The following is a 16,697-nucleotide window of genomic DNA, read 5'->3' on the forward strand; positions in this document are numbered from 1 at the left end:
CCTACCGCCTCTTCTCCGCACATTGCCCAGAGTTTATCTTAGACCACGAGCCTGAATTTTTCTCTTGTCATAATCCTGCTTATTGATATTTTTCTGGGTTTATACTACTTTTTTTGAGGCTTGATCCTACTGGGTCTGACCCTTGCACAACACTGAGTCAGATGTAGCTGGTCAGATAACAGCTCTTAAATGAAATGGGATGTCCCAGGTAGAATAGGGAGAAAAGGGAGAAACAGAAAAAAAAGACATGGGCTGAGATAAATATTGTTTAAAAGAACAGTAACAGAAAAGATATTATTACTACTACTACTACTACTAATAATAATAATAAAATATAGTGATGCAACACAAATTGCTGACACTTCCCAATGATTAACTCCCCAGCCTGTCCGGAGATGTGATCACCGATCCCTGCCCCCCTGCTAACTCCCATTTATATACTGAGCATGACATCTATGGGATGGAATATTCCTTTGGCCAGCTTGTCTTGTCTGTGGCCCCCCACCTTCCACAGGAAGTTGAAAAAGTCCGTGACAATATAAGCATCACCCAGCAACAACTAAAACAATATGAGTTAGCAATGTTATTCTCATAGTCAATCCAAAACACAACAGCTACCAGGAAGAATATTAACTCTATCCCAGGCAAAACCAGGACAGCATCCGCCCCTTATTCTATACCATCTACCTCATGCCCAGGTCTTACACTTTTCCATAAATCACCACCATTTTCCTGTCTTTGATATATTTATATATGCACACAGATATCATTCCCTTAGTCCATGGGCCATCCCACTGAAATGTCCCTTGAGTTCATTTAGTCCATGACTTTGGGCTCCATCTGTTGTAACTGTCTTTCCTGGCAGGAGACGTGGTGTGTGGTGTTGAATTGTTGCGGGCTGCATCTGGAGCTCGCAGCTGGTGTAGCCGGCATGGCCCATGCCCATCATCTGTGGGTTGAAGATGTCGATCTCAAGACAATTCCCGGGTGCCAGTTGCTGCAGCCACTTCTGGTTCCATCACTTCTGCACTTTGCTCTGTTTCATCAAGTTCATTCTTCATTAATTTAGGTCACTTTCACTGCAATGCCATAGATAGAGCATATAGCAACCGTATCAGTGATGACATATAGTGGTAATTTAGCAATAAATATCATATCATTTGATTCATTGGCCATTCTCACCAAAATCAAATCCCCTTGAGGAACACATCGATCATCCCCATCCTCCCGCATCACCCACCAAGTGCACTCAGGGACTTAAAAAAAAGCAATCCCACAGATAGTATTGCCTTTGCCTGTGTCAGGAATAACCCAGACTCTCTTCCCAAACATATTCAGATCCTCAAATGTTACCTAACCAGGTGGCCTTTGCCAAATGTGTATCCTGACTTTTGAAGGTCCCATCACCCATGGCTCTCAGTGTAGTTTATAGCAATCCGTTGTATTGTTTCATTTTCCCAGAGGCTCGTGCATGGTAGGGGATGTGATACACCCGCCCAATGCCATGCTCTTTGGCCCAGGTGTCTATGAGGCTGTTTGGAAATGAGTCCCACTGTCTGACTCAATTCTCTCTGGGGTGCCATGTCGCCATCAGACTTGCTTTTCAAGGGCCAGGATAGTTGTTCAGGGCGGTGGCATGGGGCAGAGGGTGTGTTTCCAGCCATCCGGTGTTTGCTTCCACCATTGTGAGCACGTGGCGCTTGCCTTGGCGGGTTTGAGGGAGTGTGATAGAACCAATCTGCCAGGCCTCCCCATATTGATATTTCAGCCAACGTCCTCCATATCAAAGAAGCATTAACCGCTTGGCTTGCTTAAATGCAGCACACGTTTCACATTCGTGGATAACCTGTGCAATAGTGAACGTGGTCAAGTCCACCCCCTGGTCACGAGCCCATCTATATGTCGCATCTCTTCCTTGATGGCTTGAGGCGTCATGGGCCCACCAAGCTATGAATAGTTCACCCTTATGTTGTCAGTCCATGTCCACCTGAGCCATTTCAATCTTAGCAGCCTGATCCACCTGCTGGTTGTTTTGATGTTCCTCAGTGGCCTGACCCTTGGGTACGTGGTCATCTACATGATGTACTTTCACAACCAGATTCTCTATCTGGGCAGCAATGTCTTGCCACAGTTCAACAGCCCAGATGGGTCTATCTCTGCACTGCCAGGTGCTCTGCTCCCACAGAGCATTTGCCACCACCCATGAATCAATATGGAGGTAAAGCACCAGCTGCACGGGGGCTCACAGCCGGTCCCGGGTCACCCCTGCGCCTGTGATTTCACTTTGGGGCACATTCCAGAGCCACCAGACAGGCAGGGGTTGGGAGACGGTGTTGGAGGGAGGGCACGGACAAAGCGCTGTAGCACCTCCAGGAGAAGCACCTTCCACTGCCACAGGCTGTGACGTGGGCGATAGCTTGGCTCCCAGCAACACTCATCCTCACCCAGGGAGAGGAAGATGAGCGCTGTGCTTTGCACCATCTTTAGTGAGCTTTGTCTGGAGGAGAGACTCTGCGATGTGGTTATCAGCGTGGGTGGCATTGAGTTCAGTGATGAGAAGAACATCCTCTGTAGCTACAGTCAATACTTCAGGTCAGTGCTTGGAACAAGATGGGATGGGGACACACAGCATTTCCCAGGCTGTGTCACGCTGCCTTAGTGTCTCTCCAGTGCTTCCCTCGGCACTGAACCTCTTTTCCAGCACTTCCCCACAGTCCTGGTGCCTCCCTGGACACCGGAATTCATCCCCAACCCAAGATCTCACAGCAGCGCTGGAAGCGGTGTCTGACGAACCCCCCGATGCGGTGCAGGGCTGGAGCATGGCCAGCCGGGCTTGTCTGCTGTGCGGCGGGAGGTGTTCCTTCCCCACACAGCGCCATTCTCTGGTGGTCTTGTTGAAGCAATGGGGGCACTGGCCTTGTGGTTCTCTGTGCACAGCCGGAGGCGGTGACTCCTTGTTAAAACAACCGGCTCGTAACACATGAATTAATAAACCCCACGGCCTCCCAGCGTGGCTACTGCGTGTGCCCAAATTGGTGCCCCAGGAAGGAGGCACAGGGGATAATAGGGTCTGGGTTTAATGCAGCAAAGCTGCTTTTTCCCCCAGCACTGCTTTGCTTTTTTCAGTGTTTTGTTTTCCACCCACTGGAGCAATGCTGGGAACGTTGTCTATAAAATCCCCGGCACTTCACCTGAAATGATGCGGCTCATTACCAAGTACGCCTACACCGGCACAGTACCGGTCAAGGCCATCAACGTTGAACGTTTGCTGATAGCGGCCGACCAGTTCAACATCATGGGCATCGTCAGACTGTGCTGTGAGTTCTTAAAGTCCCAGCTGTGCTTGGAGAACTGCGTCGGCATCTGGAGATTCACCGAGTATTACTACTGCCTTTATTATTGACTTTATTATTGACCTGCGGGAAGCAGCCCAGGCGTTCATCCCTCATCACTTGGAAAGGGTGACCAGGGTGTCGAGAGAGTTTCTGGAGCTCTCCGTCAATGAGCTCCAGTGCGTCCTGCAGAAGGAGGAGCTCCGTGGGAAAGAAGACGCCGTGTTCAAAGCCGTTCTGCAATGGATGGCTCACGACCCGCAGAACAGGAGGCAGCAGGTTGCAGTCTTGCTGGGCAAGGAAGAGTGGAAGGGGGGACAGAGGCCATTTATTTAAAACAAAGAAAGTCTAGGTTATTCTTACCTTAGAAAAAATAAACTCAGCATTTTTGACAGTAAGGACTTTGCTTGAAACTTTTGAAATCCTGCCTTCACAAGGGTATAAATTTGTAGTTCATATTCACTGTACATACACGCCACTCACCCAAATCCCATTGCTTGTTAGCACGTGCATGGTTTCCGAAGGCACACACACTGACACTGACACTATGGAAATGATCAGGTGTCTGTTGTCTATGAGTGCCCAGGCCACAGCTGTGTGAGGCATTGCACAAGCATCTGAAATCCTTGCCCAAAAGAGTTTGCAAACCACCCATTCCTTTCGACTGGGCTCGAAAGGGGGAGCATCTTGCATAGGGGAGGATGGCACATCGCTCTCATGTTCTTGAGGCAGTCCTATTCGAGTCATGGTTTCAGTCAGAGTCCTTCCTGAACGATCATTGCCTGGGAGGACAGCACCATAAAGGCAGTCAAGTGCCTTCTGGGCCACCTCTGGGGACAATTCTCGGCCTTCGAGGATAACATCATGAAAACTTTCCAACTGCCCATGCTGACCCAGGAGAGAGACTGGAACACAAAGTATGGAATTACAAGAGTGATTCTCTGTTCATGAGCACGAGTGGTCCCAGTCAAATTGGGACACCCGAAATGCATTTTCACACATGGTTCTTATACCTTTAGAGCATTCAGGTACAACACAATTTGAGTGATCGCTACGTAACACGCACACACAGGCTGCTGTTTGGCAAAGCAACTCTCATGCTGTGGCATCATCATCCACCTGCTGCTCTCCTAATGGAGACGTCCCTGGAGTTGGTCTTGCTGCAGTTCCTTATCTCTGATGCCAGATCAGGGGAGGGTTTCACAGGGGTGTCAGAGGGGCTGGGAGGCTGGCGTCATCCGGGCAGTGCTGGAGTATCCTTTCTTCTTCAGGCTGGGGGCTGTCTTCTCCTCCCGACAATGAGCTGGGTCCTGTAGTCATGCTGACTGAACCATGGCTATGCAGTACGCAATAGAAACGCTGTATATCTTAAGAAAGTTCATACAATTTCGTACTCTAAAGAGTAATTGTTACAATAGTTCGGGAATGAGATTTTCCTAACAGTCCCTCCTTTTCTTTCACCGTTAGGGTCACACTATACTCTTCATTATTTAAGTTGTAAGTCAAGTTCATAAGGTAATACACACCCATCTAATTAGAAAGCAAAACAAGAGAGTGAATACAACAACCCAAATCCTTTCAGTTCACAGTCCTGTTCCTAAGTCTGGGAGCCAAGAGGTTAGCCACCCAAAGAGATTTAGGGGAGATCCCTACCCTATTTTGTGTAATATTTTTAAATGAGTCTTTCTCTTGTTTCTCTCAGTTTTGTTTTTCTGGTCTTGACTGACATAAAAACCCCAGCAGCTCTTATTCAAGAACGCACCTACTCTGTCCTGTACTTCTAAAGGGTGCTCTAGAGCTAAGACTTTCTATATTACCATTTTTGATAAAAATTTGATTTCTTCCTCTAAGGCTGTCATACTGCCTGCCCTCATTCATGGCTTTTTCTAATTCTCTTGGCACATTCGCAGTAGCCCTTTCTAGTTTTGCAGACCCTCACTGTGGGATAAAATCTGATACGGACAGGTGGAACTCAGTGCCACATTATCAAAGATATTTGTGAAAGGCAGGTCCTGCTTGACTAACCTGATCTCCTTCTACAACGTGGTCACCTGCTCAGTGGATGAGGGAAAAACTGTGGATGTTGTCTATCTGGACTTTAGTAAAGCCTTTGACACTGTTTCCCACAGCATTCTCCTGGAGAAACTGGCTGCTCATGGCTCGGATGGGCACACGCTTTGCTGGGTAAAAAACTGGCTGGAAGGCCGTGCCCAGAGAGTGGTGGTGGTCGTAGTTAATTGCAGTTGGCGGGCGGTCAGGAGTGGTTGTCCCCCAGGGCTCAGTGCTGGGGCCAGTCCTGTTTAACGTCTTTATCAATGATCGGGATGAGGGGATGGAGCGCACCCTCAGTCAGTTTGCGGATGACACCAAGCTGGGGGGGAGTGTTGATCTGCCTGAGGGTAGGGAGGCTCTGTAGAGGGATTCGGACAGACTGGACCCATGGGCCAAGGCAGACTGTAGGAGTTTCAATGAGGCCAAGTGCTGCGTCTCACACTTTGGCCACAACAACCCCCGCCAATGCTACAGGCTTGGGAAGGAGTGTCTGGAAAGCTGCTCAGCAGAGAGGGACCTCTGTTGGTTGACAGTAGCTGAACGTGAGCCAGCAGTGTGCCCAGGTGGCCAAGGCGGCCACCATCATCCTGGCCTGTATCAGGACTAGTGTAGTCCTGATTTTCCCCCTGTACTGGGCACTGGGGAGGGCGCATCTGGAGTGCTGTGTTCAGTTTTTGGGCCCTCACCACAAGAAGGACATTGAGGCACTGGAGCGTGTCCGGAGAAGGGCATCGAAACCGGTGAGGGGTCTGGAGCACATGTCTTATGAGGAGCAGCTGAGGGAACTGGGGTTGTTTAGCCTGGAGAAAAGGAGGTTGAGGGGAGACCTTATCGCTCTCTAAAATGATCTGAAAGGAGGTTGCAGAGAGGTGGGGGTCCACCTGTTCTGTCAGGTAACAGGTGTTAGAACAAGAGGAAATGGTTCAATTTGCACCAAGGAAAGTTTCAACTGGATATTAGGAATAATTTCTTTATTGAAAGGGTCATCAGGCATTGGAATGCGTTACTCAGGGCGGTGGTGGAGTCCCCATCCCTGGAGGTGTTTAAGGGTTGTGTAGATATAGTGCTGAGGGACATGGTTTAGTGATGGGCTTGTCTGTGTTAGGGTAATCATAGAATCATAGAATCATAGAATCAGTGAGGTTGGAAGGGACCTTTAAGATCATCAAGTCCAACCGTTAACCTACCCTGATAAAAACACCACCACTTCTAAACCATGTCCCTAAGCACCTCATCTACCCTTTTCTTAAACACCTCCAGGGATGGTGAATCCACCACCTCTCTGGGCAGCTTATTCCAATCTTTAATAACCCTTTCAGGGAAAAAATGCTTCCTAATATCCAATCTAAACCTGCTCTGACATAACTTGAACCCATTTCCTCTTGTCCTATCACTTGTCACCAGGGAGAAGAGGTCAGCTCCCATCTCTCTAAAACCTCCTTTCAGGTAGTTGTAGAGGGTGATAAGGTCTCCCCTCAGCCTCCTCTTCTCCAGGCTAAACAACCCCAGATCCCTCAGTCGTTCCTCATAAGGTTTGTCCTCCAGACCCTTCACCAGCTTTGTAGCCCTTCTCTGGACACGCTCCAACACCTCAATGTCCTTCTTGTAGTGAGGGGCCCAAAACTGAACACAGTACTCAAGGTGAGGCCTCACCAGTGCCGAGTACAGGGGGATGATGACTTCCCTAGTCCGGCTCACCACACTATTCCTGATGCAGGCCAGGATGGTGTTGGCCTTCTTGGCTGCCTGGGCACACTGCTGGCTCATGCTCAGCCGGCTGTCCACGAACACCCCCAGGTCCTTTTCTGCCAGGCAGCTTTCGAGCCACTCCGCCCCCAGTCTGTAGCGCTGCATGGGGCTGTTGTGACCCAAGTGCAGGACCCGACACTTGGCCTTGTTGAACCTCATACCATTGGCCTCAGCCCATCTGTCCAGCCTGTCCAGATCCTTCTGCAGAGCCAATCTACCCTCAAGCAGATCAACACGCCCCCCTAGTTTAGTGTCGTCTGCGAACTTACTGAGGGTGCATTCGATCCCCTCATCCAGATCACTGATAAAGATATTAAAGAGAACGGGCCCCAGCACCGATCCCTGGGGGACACCACTTGTCACTGGACACCAACTGGATTTAATTCCATTTACCACCACTCTCTGGACACGGCCATCCAGCCAGTTTTTTACCCAGCGAAGAGTACACCTATCCAGGCCATGAGCAGCCAGTTTCTCCAGGAGAATGCTATGGGAAACGGTGTCAAAAGCCTTGCAAAAATCCAGGTAGATAACATCCACAGCTTTTCCCTCCACCACTAAGTGGGTCACCTTGTCATAGAAGGAGATCAGGTTTGACAGGTTTTAATGATTGGACTATGTGATCTTACAGGTCTTCTCCAATATAGGAGTTTCTATGATACTGGGATTCTGTGATGATGGCCCTGGGGCAACCTCGCCGGGGTGTCCAGTGGGCACAGGCACAGCCCAGACCCTGCTCGTCTGGTCCATCATGTCTCTCGCAGGAGCCCGGCTGTGCCAGGACACTGCTGTGTGTCCCCACCCTGCACACTCCCACACTTCAGCTCTTCCCTGGGGTTTTCCTCTCTGGGGCACTTCCCATCCCCACCAGCCCAGACACTCCCTGAACCTGGCTATCTCCTCCCTCTCCCCAGCACAGACCAGCGGAGCAGCCCCATTGGGACTGGTCCCACAGCAGGATGTGCAGGCCAGTGAGGCTGTCCACCCAGCCGGCATGCTGAGGAGACCTCCACCCCAGGCAGCTTGCAGCCCCAGCTGCCAAATGTCCTCCCAGGATGGCATGAGAGAATTGGCCCAGGGCACCCTCAGGAAGGTCCTTTGGCCCCAGGGACAGGCAGCCTGCCCCGAGCTGCCCCACCGCAGGTAAGGGTTCCTCTTGCCATGGCTGCCCTGCACACACACAGTGCCCTGCTCTTCTCCCGCCACAGCCCATCTCCCCTCAGAGCCTTTTCCCGAGAGAGCTCATCCGTGCTGGCCTGGCCAGCCGTTCCTGCACCCCCTCCCCAGGCGTCCCACAGCCCCCGAGCTGGTGGTGCGGCTCTGCAGAGCCGGGGGCTGTGGTGCCCAGGGCCATGCTGGTCAGGCTGGGAGGCAGACCCAGCTCAGATGGCTCCTGCCCCCTCCACCTCAGCACACAGATGAGGCCCCTGCAGCTATAGAGAACATCTTGGAGAATGGGTCTCAGACAAACAAGTCAGTGCAGGGCCCTTTATTTTGTTTAAACACACAGAGAGAGCAGCTCCTTATTTACAGAAAGTCTCTGCCTAACACAAGACAGGCAGATGCTGACATAGAAAAAGGATAAAGGATGGCTCTGTTCTTTTGTTGACAGCATTCATACAACCATGAAATCCAAACACCAAAGACACAAAAGGAAAAACTCTTCCAAAGAGAGTCTGGGCCTGTAATGAGTTACATTAGGAGTGCTGTGCAGAACAAGATGGGCAGTTCATTGCTGCTTCTGAGAAGAAACCAGTCATCCATTTCCTTAGGGCATCCTTGAGCTCCTTGTTCCTCATGCTGTAGATGAGAGGGTTCACTGCTGGAGGCACCACTGAGTACAGGAATGACACCAACAGATTCAGGGATTTGGAGGAGATGGAGGGGGGCTTCAGGTTAGCAAACATGGCAGTACTGATAACGAGGGAGACCACGGCCAGGTGAGGGAGGCACGTGGAAAAGGCTTTGTGCCGTCCCTGCTCCGAGGGCATCCTCAACACAGCCCTCAAGATCTGCACATAGGAGACCAAAATGAAAACAAAACACCCAAAGGCCAAACAGGCGCTAACAACAAGAAGCCCAACTTCCCTGAGGTAAGCATCTGTGCAGGAGAGCCTGAGGATGTGGGGGATTTCACAGAAAAACTGGTGCAGGGCATTGCCCTGGCAGAGGGGGAGTGAAAATGTATTGGCTGTGTGCAGGAGAGAATTGAGAAACCCACTGCCCCAGGCAGCTGCTGCCATGCGGACACAAGCTCTGCTGCCCACGAGGGTCCCGTAGTGCAGGGGTTGGCAGATGGCAATGTAGCGGTCATAGGCCATGACTGTGAGAAAACTCTGCTGAAATGAAAAAGACAAACAGAAAGACTTGAGCAGCACATCCCCAGTAGGAGATGGCCCTGATGTTCCAGAGGGAAGTGGCCATGGCTTTGGGGAGAGTGGTGGAGATGGAGCCCAGGTCAAAGAGGGAGAGGCTGAAGAGGAAGAAGTACATGGGGGTGTGGAGGCGGTGGTCGCAGGCGATGACGGTGATGATGAGGCCGTTTCCCAGGAGGGCAGCCAGGTAGATGCCCAGGAAGAGCCAGAAGGTCAAGACCTGCAGCTCCCGTGTGTCTGCGAATGCCAGGAGGAGGAAGTGGGTGATGGAGCTGCTGTTGGACATCTGATCCCTTTGTTCATGAGGGTCTGCCAAAGGAGGAAAGCACACTCACAAGTTAGGGCTGCGCTGAGCAAGTCTCTTCACATTCCCTGTGTCCCATTCTCCTCTGTCCTTCCCAAACACACATTGCCTTCCTCCTTCCTTTTAGGACCTTTTGATTTCCCCAAGTTTTGAGCTCTGCTTTGTTCTGGCCAAACACGGCATGAGGAGGAGGTTTCTGCCCATGGGCTCCGGAGCAGTCACCCCTGCTTGACAGCAGTGGGCATCTGGGAAAGGTGGGGCAGCTTCTGAAAGTCACCGTTTGCCTCATCGGTAATCCCTGTGTCATGAAGACAAGCTGGTCAGCATTTTCCAGCAGGAGAATGCCAGGGAAACTCCCACAAGTGCTCAAAGTGCAGTGATCTCAGCAGAGCCAGCTCACCCCCCAGCTCCACACCGCATTTTCCACAGCCCCACAGGTTTGGCTGGTTTGAAGGACTTTGGTCCCACGGACACAGCTGCATGGCAGTGTTGGCGTGTGAGCCACATCTGAACCCCCTCTTACTAGAGAGTATGGATGTAAGAACAAGAGCAGCATGGACAGGAGGGGAAGGTGGAGAAATGCTCCTGCTGAGAGAAGACAGAGACCCATAGAACTAAGGAGTTTCTCCTCCTTGGTGTGTGGCTGCTGAGGAGGCACCTCAGCCAGAAACCCCACAGCCTTGATGTCAGAAGCTCTGCTGAGCGTAAGAGGAGACCAGGGGATTTTCAGTAGAAGGCACCCTCATTACAGGAGATGGCAGGAAGGTGCCCGAATCACCCTCCCAAGGCACATGGGAGCTGCTCCCTCTCTTTCCCTGCCCAGGGCTCTGCTGCCTGGAGCTGTCCCTGCTGGGAGCTCTTTCTCTGGCAGCGCGTCTCCTCGCCGGCAGTGCACACAGAACCCATCACAGATGCTGTGTGCTCAGCTCTGTCCCGCAGACACCTCCTGGCAGCAGAACACTGCCCAGGAGCATTTCTGTGGGTGCAGGCTCTGACAGGAACATCTGACCAACGCTGATAAGGCTGGAAAGGTGATGCTGGGTGCTCTCTCTAAACTGTAGCATATGGATTTTTCTTACTCCCTGATTTATTCACCTCTAAGTGAAAAAGATTTGGAGGCTCTGTGCCTTCTGAAGAACGGGGAGACAAATCTCCACGTCTCACTCCCCACACAAAAAAAAAAAAAAAAAGCAGAAGACTGAAAGCACAAACTCCTTCGCTTTCAGGTAGCCCCTGTCTTGAGGTTCTTCTTGAAAAGTTTCCTCTGCCACTGCCCTTCAGCTGTGAGCAGCCCTGACCCACGCAGTTCTCTCTCGGCAACACCAGGACCCTGCCATGCAAGGAGTTGATCCTTCCACACAGACCTTCTCCCCACAGCACCTCCGTGGGAGCTCCCTGGGCAGGCAGAGAGCTGACCCTGGCAGGCGGCAGAGTCCCTGCCCCAGCACACAGCCCCTGGGGTGCAGGGACCCTGCTGGCAAGGACAGCCCTGCCCACCCCTGCCTGCACACCCACCATCACACATGGCAGTGGTCCTAAGGAGAAGGCAGCCGTCGTGCCTTCTCCCTCTGAAGGCACTGCAGGGCATTCCTGCTCTGGAGCACATTCTTCACCTCTACACTAGAGGAAGTGTCAAAGTCCTCCTGAAAGATCCCATAGGCCATGGGAGGAGCAGCTTTTGGACATCTTTCCAAGAACTGCAGCTGCAATTGCCCTAACCCAGAGACTTACCATGTAAAGGGCTTTGAAAGTTTCTCCCGCAGTAAGCTCTCAGCATCCTCCCTCTCCAGACTGCCCTTAACCTCTCTCTGCCTCCCTGCTCTGCCCTCGCTGCCTGCAGGCAGTGCCCTCAGCCCTGCTGCGCTGTGCAGAGGAGCTGCTCCTGGGCAGAGCTGTCTCTCTGCAGCGCTGCCCGCTTGCCAGGAGCTCCCTCCGGCCCAGCAGCCCGGCCCAGCTCAGCAGCAGAGGACCAGCCCATGGTGGCACTCTCTCTGTCCCCTCTGGGCTCCCTCAGAGATGTCCCTGGGGCTCCAGGGGAACCTGCTGGGAAACAGGCTGATGCAATCCCTCATGTTCCCTCCCACAGCTGTGCAGAGACACTTACTTCCAGCAGTGGTATTTCTCCCAGCAGAAGAAGAGCTGGCCATGAGTACCCCCTCTTCTTGTCCCATCAGTAGCACACACGAGGTCTTGGACTCTTGGAACCAGGAGTCCTTATGGCAAGTCACCGCTTGCCTGGTGCCACAGCTGGGGGGCTTCAGCCCAAAGGTGCAGCAATGATCTCAGCCAGGGGCACAGACAGGACGAGCTGGAGCCGTTCCTGTGGTAGACAGAGCTGTGACATGGTGGCAGAGCTCAGTCCAGCTGGTCTTCAAGGACAGCCTCCTCCAAGCTCTGCTATAGTCCAGATCGCAATTCAATCTAACTCCCAAAGGCAATTCAAGGGCACCAGAATGAGTGTTTACTCCTTCAGGAACAGTTTGAGGAGAAACAAAGCCACTGTGTGGCCACTGCTGAGTTTCAGAGAGTGGGTGGAGCTATATGGGAGATTCTCTACATCCTCTTTGCCTCAGTCTGCCCCAGCAAGGTCTCCCAGAGCTCTGAGACTCGGGGCAGGAATCTGGTGGAACACCATCAGCAGTGGATTGTTCCCAAGTCACCTTAACTAAGACAATCCTTACCAGTCTATGGGACAGGAGGGGTGGCAGCTGAGGGAGATGACAGGGTAAGCCAATGTCCCAGCATGTCCAATGACACTCCATAATCATTGAAAGGCCATGGAGGTTGAGGGAGGGAACTCCCTGATGACTGGCAGCATCCAAATATTGCATGCTCTTTTAAAAATTGGCCAACGGATAAACAGGGGAACTCAAGGCTGTGCCCCGGAGTGCGTCCCCTCAGAACCCATTTGTGGTTGTCTGAACCCTGGATTTACCCAGGGCAGCTTGTGCCCCACCGTTCTCTGCTTTCTGTGATGGAAGAACAGGATTGCTCAGCGCAGGGAGAGCAGTGCTGGTCTTTTAAGTTGGAAGTCAGCAAAGTTTTCAACATCTTCCCCCACAGTATGCTTGTGCCTGAATTAGGATGTCATGGCTTGCATGGGTGCATAAGGAGATGGGTAACTAACCAGACGGCTGATTGGGCTCAGAGGTGTGTGGTCAATGCGTGGTACTCTGCCTTGAGGCATTTAGCTTGAAAGCTCCTGCAAGGGTCTGTCCTGCCACCTGCCCTGTTTAACATGTTTTTAAGGACCTGGAGAAGATGCAAGTGTTCTTTTTCATAGGATTTGCAGACACTACCCTGGTAGGAAAGGCTGGCATGCAAAAGGACATAGACATGTAACATAGACTATGTAACCTGTTCATAGAAGGGCACCAAATTTTGTCAGGCATGACTTGCACTTGGTGAAGCCATGCTGGATGCTACCTATCACCTCCTTATTTTCTATGTGCCTCAGCAGAGTTTCCAGGAGCATCCACTCCATGATCGGGCCAGGCACAGGGATGAGACTGACTGGCCTGTCGTCCCCCAGGTCTTCCTTATTTCCCTTTTTGAAAACAGAGCTTATGTTTCACCTTGGCCAGTCAGCAGGAAGCTCACCAGACTGCCACGACTTCTCAAATATGAGGGACAGTGGCTTAGCAACTTCATCTGCCAGTTCCCTCAGGACCCGTGGATGTGTCTCATCAGGTCCCATGGACTTGTGAACCTTCAGGTTCCTCGGGTGGTTTATACATGATCTTTGCCTACAGTTGGCACTTCTTCGTTTTCCCACTCCTTCCCTTTGTCCTCTGCATCATGGGCAGTGCGGCTGCAGTCTTTGCCAGTGAAGACTGAGGCAAAAAAGTCATTGAGGACCTCAGCTTTGTCTCTGTCCCGGGTGACCAGTTCTTGCATTTCCTTCCGGAGAGGGCCCACATCTTCCCTAGTCTTTCTTTTCTCACCGACATACTTAAAGAAGGATTTTTGTTTGTCTTGATGCCCCTGGCCAGATTTAGTTCAATCTGGGCTTTAGCTTGCCTAACCTGATCCGGGGCTGCTTGAACAATTTCTCTGTATTCCTCCCAGGCTTCCCACCCCTGTTTCCACACCCTATAGGCCTCCTTTTCACTTGTGAGCATGTCCAGGAGCTCCTTGTTCATCCATGCAGGCCTCCTGGCTTTTCTGCCTGCCTTCTTCTTTGTAGGGTTGCATGACTCCTGAGCTTGGAGAAGGTGAGCCTTGAATATTAACTGGCTTACTTGGGCCCTTCTTCCCTCCAGCGCTTCATCCCATGGCACTATACTGAGCAGATTCTTCAAGGAGCCACAGTCAGCTCTGCTAAAGCCCAGGGTGGTCAGCTTGCTGCGCACCTTCCTCGCTGTCTTGAGGATCTCAAACTCGACCATTTCATGGTCATGGCAGCCCAGGCTGCCCTTGAGCTTTACACTGCCTACCAACCCTTCCTTGTTGGTAAGGACAAGGTCCAGCAGAGATCCTCTCCTCCTTGGTTCCTCTACCACTGGGAGAAAGACGTTGTCAATACAATCCAAGAACCTCCTGGACTGCCTATGCCCTGCTGTGTTACCCTTCCAACAGATGTCAGCAAACTTGCTGAGGGTACACTCTGTGCCCTCATCCAGGACGTTGATTAACATGTTGAACAAGACTGGCCAGTACTGACCCCTGGGGAGCACTGCTACTTACAGGCCTCCAACTAGACTTTGCGCCAAACACTATGCTATCAGCCTCATTCCCCACAGTATTCTTGTGTCCAGTTAGGACATTATGGTCTGATTGGGTGGATAAGTAGATGGGTAATAACTGAGATCAGTACTCGGGCTTGGAGGAACTTGGTGAACGCATAGTGTTCTGCCCAGAGGGATGTATCTAGTCGGGTTCCACCATGTTTCAAGGGCTTTTAATTACCCAAAGGAGATGAGAAAATTCTTTTTTTATAGCATTTGTAGATGACACCTCATTGAGGAGAGCAGACACTATATTCCAGGGCAGGGTTGCCATCCCAAGGGACATAGACAGGCTTGAAGGACAGGCCAACAGTAACATCATGTTATCCAACAAGGACAGATCTAAAGTTCTTTCTCTGAGGTTGACTAAGGGCCTGAAGTGACAGAGGGCAGGGACTGCCTAGGTTGGTATCAGCACTGCAGGAAAGGCTCTGGTGGTCCTTCGGTTTCATTAGGCACAACATGGAGCCATCAGCAAAGGCCAAAAGCATCCTGGGTGGTAGGAACAGGAGCACAGATAGTGGGAGTGATTACAGCCCTGGGTTCAGCACATTTGAGAACTGATCCAGAACACTCTCCCAGGTTCTGACCCCCTGCAATGCCTGAGAGACACTGGTAAACTGGAGCCCGTTCAGTGAAGGGCCACCAAGGTGGTCAGGGTTGGAGCACTTGTTCTGTGAGAAGAAGCTGAAAAAGCTGGGCTTGTCCAGCTGGAAGGAAGGAAGATTTTGGGGGAACATGCAGCAGCATGTCCCAGTGGACAACAGGATGCCCATGAGCCAGCAATGTGTCTTAGTTGCTGAGAAGGCCAATGGCATCCTGGGGTGCATCAAGCAGAGTGTGGCCAGCAGGTCGAGGGAGGTCATCCTCCCCCTCTACTCTGCCCTGGTGAGGCCTCATCTGGAGTACTGTGTCCAGTTCTGGGCTCCCCAGTTCAAGAAAGACAGGGAACTGCTGGAGAGGGTCCAGCAAAGGGCTACGAAGATGATGAGGGGATTGGAACATCTGTCTTATGAGGAAAGGCTGAAGGACTTGGGGCTTTTTAGTCTGGAGAAAAGGAGACTGAGGGAGGATCCTATTTATGCTTATAAATACTTAAAGGGAGGGTGCCAGGGGGATGGGAACAGTCTTTTGTCAGTGGTGCCCAGTGATAGGACTATAGGGAACAGGCACAAACTTGAATGTAGGAAGTTCCATCTTAACATGAGGAGGAAGTTCTTTCCTTTGAGGGTGGCAGAGCACTGGCACAGGCTGCCCAGAAAGGTGGGGGAATCTCCCACTCTGGAGACATTCCAAACCCGCCTGGGCGTGTCCTGTACAACCTGCTGTAGGTGACCCTGCTCTGGGAGGGGGCTTGGACTAGATGATCTCCAGAAGTCCCTTCCAACCCTGACCACTCTGTGATTCTGTGAAACTGGAGAGACGTGGATTTGAAGGGTGGATTGTTCGGTGGATGAGGAACTGGTTGGATGGTCCCATCCAGTAGTGGTCAACGGCCTCATGTCCAGATGGAGATTGGTGCTGATGACACCACGCTGAGTATTGCGATCGACACTCCCAGGGAACAGGATGTCATCCAGAGGGACCGGGACAGGCTCAAGAAGTGGGCCCGTATGAACAGCATGAGGTTCAACAGGGCCAAGTGAAGGGTCCTGCACGTGGGTTGGGGCAATCCCTGATATCAGTACAACCTGGGGGATGAAAGGATGGAGAGCAGCCCTGCCGAGAAGGACTTGGGTATACTGGGGGGTGAAAAGCTGGACATGAGCTGGCAATGTGCGCTCGCAGATCACAAAGCCAACGGTATCCTGGGATACATCAAAAGAAGCATAACCAGCAGGTCGAGGGAGGGCATTCTGCCCCTCTGCTCTGCTTTGGTGAGACCCCACCTGCAGTGCTGCTCCAGTTCTGGAGCCCTCAGCACAGGACAGACATGGACCCGTTTGAGTGGGTCCAGAGGAGGCCACAAAGATGCTCCGAGGGCTGGAGCACCTCTGCTGTGAGGAAAGGCTGAGAGAGTTGGGGTTGTTCAGCCTGGAGAAGAGAAGGCTCTGGGGAGACCGGAGCGGGGATTCCTCTTGCCTCAGTTCAGCTGCCCAAAATCAGAGTGAGCTCCTTCTCTGAGCTGCCCTGTGAGCAATGGAGACAGACGCCAGGA

At 51.8% G+C, this 16,697-nt stretch overlaps 1 pseudogene across 1 annotated transcript; it reads right to left on the reverse strand.

The window, feature by feature from the left end:
• Nucleotides 1-8,830: 8,830 nt before the first annotated feature.
• Nucleotides 8,831-9,794, reverse strand: LOC309685664 (olfactory receptor 14C36-like; annotated as a pseudogene). The gene has a single exon. The product of its transcript is annotated as an olfactory receptor 14C36-like (transcript).
• Between the last annotated feature and the right edge of the window lie 6,903 nt (nt 9,795-16,697).

This window comes from Vanellus vanellus (assembly GCF_965231255.1).
Source record: "Vanellus vanellus genome assembly, contig: HAP1_SCAFFOLD_185, whole genome shotgun sequence".
In the NCBI taxonomy this organism is placed as follows: Eukaryota; Metazoa; Chordata; class Aves; order Charadriiformes; family Charadriidae; genus Vanellus; species Vanellus vanellus.